At 44.3% G+C, this 6,846-nt stretch overlaps 1 protein-coding gene across 1 annotated transcript in view; it reads right to left on the bottom strand.

Annotated features, from left to right (window-relative positions):
- Positions 1-177, bottom strand: part of LOC127654355 (diencephalon/mesencephalon homeobox protein 1-B-like) — a 28,993-nt gene extending 28,816 nt beyond the window's left edge. The window contains exon 1 of the mRNA XM_052141492.1: positions 44-177. The gene's annotated coding sequence lies outside the window, so the exon portion shown is untranslated. The remainder of the gene's footprint in view (positions 1-43) is intronic.
- Positions 178-6,846: the final 6,669 nt, after the last annotated feature.

Raw genomic sequence — 6,846 nt, forward strand, 5'->3', positions numbered from 1 at the left:
TTTTTTACAGACTCATATGAATATTAAAAATGCAGTTACTCACCTCTATGAGAAGTTTTCCCCTTCTAAAAAATTTCAGTCGCAATGCAACTAACAATTTTGCGAAATTGAACAGAAGTGATTGTTTCACAGTTTCCAGACAGATCAGAATCCTGTTGGAACTCAAAAGTATCCGCGACTGTTTACAACTAGGCTACTCTGTTCTGAAGAATTTTTCATGTTAGTCCACAAAAATATCACTGCCGCCTCCGGTCAGAGCACGAAGAACTCCCGCCCATCCAACCAATGAGGAAGAATATGAGATCACGGTAGAATCTTAGTGGCCAATTTCACTGTCAGTCAGAGTTTTTACAGTCTCCATGAGCTTATCTTACAGTCTTCATCAGGCATCTTCTGTCTTATGTTATAAAATATGAGTGACCCAATCAATCAATAAGACATTAGGAATTATAACCTTATATCATAATTTTTTTTTAGATATTTTAATAGCTAACCTTTTTACTGCCTTAACTAGGCATAACATGCCTATAATAGTTAATATATTAACATATTAATATATAATAGTAACATATACATAATAGTTAACATATTAATTCAATTTTATGATCTGTAAGAATTTTGTCATGTGGATATTATAGCCGATTTTTAAACAATAAAATACGCGGTAAAACCAAATTTACCACTTAGAAACAGGGCCAGTTGTGCTACTTAGAAAAAGAAAAAACTTAAACATTATACATTTCAGGCTGTAATGTTAAGTATAAAATATAATGCCTTAAGACGAAGCTGGGGCGGGAAAAACGAATTCAGCGTGTATTATTTGCATTACATCTCTGACAAGCTGTTTTCAAGAGGGACCGAAGGAAAGAAGGTGGAGAGAAAAAGAGATCTCTAATAGATGGCAGAATTTTTCCCGGCCTGGAGGATTTAGAGAGACAAGACGCCATCTCAGCCTTTAAAAAAAGTCTTAAAATGACGGATGGTAAGAGGATTAAAACAATAATGCCCTCTCCTTCAAGGTTTTTTTTTTATTTTTTATTTTTTTATTTTTTTAAGATTTCTTCTTCCAAAGAAAAAACATTAAGGCTAGAATTAAGAAGTGGTGCTTTAATGTAAAGCTTGCATATTTTGTTGAAATGCTGGAAAAAAAATTGTCTTGGGGAAATGGAAATGGTCACATTTTGCTGTGATTTTAAAACTTACATGCCGCTTGTTGATGGCTGAAGCGCAGACCTGAAAAAAGTAGGCTATAGGCTATCACTTTTTGATGTTTTGAATTCTTCCTTTTACCTGTAAACGAATCGCAAAAAAGATGAGCTACAATAATAACAATAATAATAATACTAATAATAATGTTGTACACATCTGTATGCGAGTATGTTCTGATGAACTTTTGAATCGAGAGAAGTTAAATAGCAAATGGGGGTAGGCCTATATTTGATATGTGTATCTTAGTAAGGACCGTTTCAAACTATTTTAAAAACGTGTTTAAAAGTTTAAATTGTCTACTGGTTAATGGGTTCATGTAGCGCTATAGTCGGCTACTCCGGCTATGGCCAAGAAGTCTCACTTTTCCCGCCAAAATAGTTTTCGTCAGAAATTTTCTTCAGACCTTTCGTTATATGCCAACCGCCATACATTTTCAGAAGAAGAAGGGTAAGAAGACTCGTCGTCAGTTGTACAGCCTTCAATATTGTCCTAAGTGACATCTGGCCTCCTGACCAACAAAACTGAATGCACGTAAGTTAAGTAAGTTTCGTGCTCTGGGGTGCCTCACAGTTTTTAGTTGCTGGGTAGCAAGCAACAAAAATAAACAAAATATTGTTAACAATCTAGATTATGTATGATGTGAAGTGAACACACAAGCGAGAAAATGAAGCAGGGATTTGTCTATTAATACTGTAGATTTTGAGAAATATTGGAACCTAAATGTAATTTTTGCGTGGACTGATGTGGTCAATTGCGTATGTTTTGCCAATTGCTTGTAGTATATTCGTTATGATCAGTAATACAAAATGAGGCTACTAGTTGATATGAACCTTTGAGAGTTGAATAGTAGCTAATGATAAACAAGATTTTTTTTTTACATTTTCTGAAGAAAACTGTGCTTGAAAAGTGGTGCTTGTTCAAACAAAACTTGTCAACATGATGCTAGTGAATGTGTTGTGGGTGGTTGCCAAGGCATTGCTAGATTTTTTTAGCACCTTGGGGTTGTTAAGATGTTCTGAATGGTTGTAAGGCCATTGCTAGCTAGTTGCCACACGATTGAAGATACCATTCCTGTCCAGAGCACACACGTGGGATGTGTTTATACCCAGATCTCACAGTGAAATCAGAAACAGTAGATTGACCTTTCTTTAGCCAAAATTGGTATGCGCTTACTGAAATGTGAAACACTGCCCCCAGTGGCCAAAGCAGTATGTGTTGTTGGGCGTAGGTGTGAGCTCCATTTTCCAGGTGAAATGTCCACAAGGAGTGACAAAAGTGAGTTGTGAAGTTAGTTGTTTTCAGTAATACAGTGAGGAGGAATGCATATTTTTATAAACTGTACCCCCAAACCAAACCAAACACCAAACTGAAACCTAACCATCAGTGGAGTAAGTGTAATGTTAGAGTGAAAAATCCAATCTCAGAATCACACTTGTCACTGATTATGCAAATGATATTAGTTTCTGGTTTCAATGCAGGATTGAACCAGGTCTCCCATGCTGCTGACATGTTGTGCTTCTGGTAGTACCACAGGGGTAGATAAACTTGCTGGAGCCAATGCAAAAATGTCTGATAGGAGATGAGGCTTGTCAATGAGTCGGCATAATGTGGCCGATCCTAGGGTACCGGGACTCTCGGAAACAACATGCAGACTTTCCGTGTGATCATGTTAGTGTTAATGCACTGAGGATGACACTTTCCATTCTTTAACACATTATTACTTGATTTGATGGAGGAAGTGGTTTTAAAATGTGGCTCTTGTTAACAAAAGGAATTTGTCTTGACTCCTGAATTGGCTTAGGTTGAGTACTAGGGGTGTGATGAGATCTCGTGCTACGAGATCTCATCGTGCTTGGGGGTAAGAGCACGCTGCTCTCGCGTTGCAGCAGGGTTGGTGCGAGCACCGCGATTTGCTTTAACAGGCAAAGTGCTTTGCGCTCGCATCGCTTGCTTCTGGGAGTCAGCACTCACGGAAAAAAAAAAAGATAGTTCGTGGGGCTCTTGCATGGATTTGGCTGAGGAGCAAGAGACGGGTTGATCCCTTTCTCTCGCTCTCTCCCCAAACCCAGCTGGTCCTTCACATGATCTCGAAGCGCGTTCCGACACTTCTTCGGATCATGAGGAGGATCGCGATTCTCTTTCTGCCTCCGAGCTTTCCGTCCATGATAAAAATTCTGCGGAGGAATTGCTCGATGTTGTTACTCGTGCGGTTGCCAGATTGGACTGGCCACGTGAAAAAGAGACCCCCAAACCCTCCAAATTAGGGGATAGATTTTATCTTCCAGTCTAAGAATAGGAACGCCTCATGAGTCCCTTCCCTTCTTTGATAACCTCCATTCAGTGATGCCTAAGATCGGAGAGACGCTTGCGGGCTATCTCTCGCCGGGCTCGGCATCGTCACTTAAGAAGCCCTGTCTCCTCTCAAAGCCTTGTAGGACAACCTCCACTTTAGTGGGAAGGGTTTATCAAGCAGCAGGTCAGGCTGGTGCTGCTCTGCAGACTATGCTGTTTTACAGGCGTACCAGGCTGACCTCCTAGATGACCTGAGTGTGGGTTCTGCGCTTGACGAGCAAGCCTCAGACCCGCCTCGGTCTTGTCTGAAGTGAGGCTCAAAAGCAAAGCGTGGCGAGTCGTGCTCCTCCTCCCAGGGATTGGGGACAGTCTCGCCACCTTCACCAGCCCCTGAAGCAAGATCTCAGGACAATATTTTCTAGTAAGAGAAAACCCTGACGGTCTTGCGCCTAGATTAGGGGGTAGCTCCCCTCGGGACAGGGCGCGTGCTTCACTTCCCCCCTCCCGGTACCCCCTCGAAGCCCCTTCATTCCCGCCACCTCTTGGTGTTTCGGGTTGCAGAGGCTTCCATCAAAATTGGGTGTTTTCGCTGTTCCTAAATTTTATTCAGGATGCGAAACACTCGACAACCCCTCAACAGGAAGTGTTAAAATCTATACCATCTCAGAGATCCTGGCAGCGTGGAAACTTCTGCCAGATATATTCTTCTCTGTGGGGCGTCAGGATTTAAATCTCTCGCCGCTTTTCCGTGTTTCAACAGCGTGTTCTCACTACCATAAACCAGATTTATTTTTTATGTAAAAAAAAAAAAAATGTCCTGGTTAAAGGGGCCATGGTATGTGTTCCCCTTCCAGAGAGAGAGTTAGGTTATTACACTAAATACTTCCCGTATCCCATGGAGGGTGGGGTGTGGCGTCTGGCTTAGATCTTAAAGCTTGAACTACCCGTGGGTGTTCAAGTCCTAGATGATGCCTATCAAGACGGTTGTGTCTCAAGCCCTACAACTCGTTTGGCTGGTCACCATCGATCTTATGACGCACTTCTATACTTCATTTAGAAGTTCTGCCACAACATGGAAAGTTCCTGAGGTTCACTTCTGGGGGCGAAGTCTTCCAGTGTCAGGTTCATTCACTCGGCCTAGCCCTTTTTACCTGCACATTCACAATGCATGATGTAGCGCTGGCTCCTTGTGACTCCAGGGCATCTGCATTCTGAATTATGTAGACGACTGGCTGATCCTAGCGCAGTTCCAGGAACTGGCAGTTCAGCACAGGGACATCGTCTTAGCTCATCTGTTTCTCTGGGGTTGAGGCTCAATGCCAAGAAAAGCATCCTCTCTCCCACTCAGAACACTGTCTATCGGGGCATTGTATGGAGTTCAATCACAATGCGGGCACAACTGTCTCCCGCTAGGATTGAGTCCATTCTGATCACCCTGAGCAAAGTCAGGCTAGGTCAAGGTTGCACTGTTATCAGTATCAACGATTTCCGGGTCTCAGGACGACTGCGTCTTCGGTGATCCCTCTGGACCTTCTGCTCATGAGACCGTTTTTGTTGTGGCCCAAAGCCAGGGGATTTCTTCCAAGGGCCAAAACACCTAGGCTAATAAGGGTTACGTGCCTCAGGCTTCGTTCCCTTTCTATGTGGTTCAGACCAGTCACTCAGGTCAGTTATATCCCTGGATGCCCGTATGTGGGAGCAGATTTACTGTCCAGACAGAAAATACCAACGGGGGAGTTAAGAACTCCACCCTAAGGTAGTAGTTGCCCAGAGTTCGCCAGCAAGGGTTTTTGCCTCTTACTGATAACACTGTGCTGGCCGAACAGGGCTTGGTTCTCGGAGCTAATTTCTTCCCTCGACGGCTCGCCTTGGGCGATTCCGAACAGGAAGGATCTTCTATCTCAGGCACAGGGCAATATTTCATCCCTGCCCCGAATTGTGGAGTCTTTCATGTTTGGCCCCTAAGGGTACCAACTGAGGGACACAGGGCTGTCTCCTGAGGTTATCGAGACCTTTTTAAATGTCGGGCTTTTTCCACTTGGAACAAGTTTGGGTGAGATCTTAGGGCAGAAGAGGACCTCTTTATGAATAACGCAATGTCTCCTCTACTTCTTCCTAAAATTACCCAGCCCCCTTGAGTCTGGACGTTAAGACACATACATGACCCAGAATGCGTCTGTATGCATTTCTTTCCCCGGTTTCTCTGCTCCCGGGAGTCTTGGCAATGTTCACCAGCAAGGGTCTCCTATTAATGGCGCTGCACTGGCCGAACAGGATATGTTTATTTGAGTTAATACCTCTCCTCGACGGCTCGCCTTGGGCGATTCCGAACAGGGAGGACCTTCTCATCCTTGGCCCGAATTGTGAAACCTTTCATGTCTGGCCCCTAAGGGTACCAAATGAGATTCACAGGGTTTTCTCTTGAGGTTATCAAGACCATTTCAAGTGCTAGGGCTCCCTCCACTTGGAACTGATCTGGGTAGATTTTACAGGGCAGAAGAGGACCTCTTCGCCTCTGTTGATAGCGCAATGTCTCCGCTACTTCTCCCCAAGTCGCCCAGCCCCCCCCCCCAGTAGTGAGTGCTGATCGTAGTAACTCATACATAGCACAAATGCACCTGCATGCGTTTCCTTCTACTAAAGTTAAATTAAAGAACCAGCTAACTGCCAGTTTGCTTCAGTTCTGGATTTTCTGTAGAAAGAACTGTCAGTGGGCACTTCACGGTTCTATGTGGCCACTGCGGTTTGCCTCGGCTTGGTGGGCGGGGTGCCCTCAAAGAGGCATCCTCATTATTGCCCGGACCTACGAGGCACGCAGTCAAGCTTCACCAGTAGGTTTTAGGGCGCACTCTACCAGAGGGCTCTCCTCCTCTAAAACCTTGGCTAGAGGTCTCCCTCTGCAGCAAGTTTGTGATGCGGCAGGTTGTCCTCGCTGCACACATTCATTAGATTTTTATAGTTTGGATGTTCTGCCACTCCGGGCTCTTATGCCCTTGAGTTGACATGTCAAGCTCATGTCTGGACAAGTTTGTGATGTGGCAGGCTGGTCCTCTCCGCTCACATTCATCAGTTTTTATAGCAAGTTTGTGTTGCGATAGGGTTCTCTTCGCACACATTCATCGAACTTTATGGGTTAGATGCTTTGCTACTCCGGACTCTTATGTCCTTGAGTTGACATCTCAGCCCATGCCTAAACAAGTTTGTGATGCGGCAGGTTGTCCTCCCCGCACACATTCATTGGACTTTTTTAGTTTGGATGTTCTGCACTCCGGGCTCTTATGCCCTTGAGTCGACATCTCAGCTCATGCCTGAACAAGTTTGTGATGCGGCAGGCTGGTCCTCTCC

Source organism: Xyrauchen texanus, chromosome 13, assembly GCF_025860055.1.
Source record: "Xyrauchen texanus isolate HMW12.3.18 chromosome 13, RBS_HiC_50CHRs, whole genome shotgun sequence".
NCBI lineage: Eukaryota > Metazoa > Chordata > Actinopteri > Cypriniformes > Catostomidae > Xyrauchen > Xyrauchen texanus.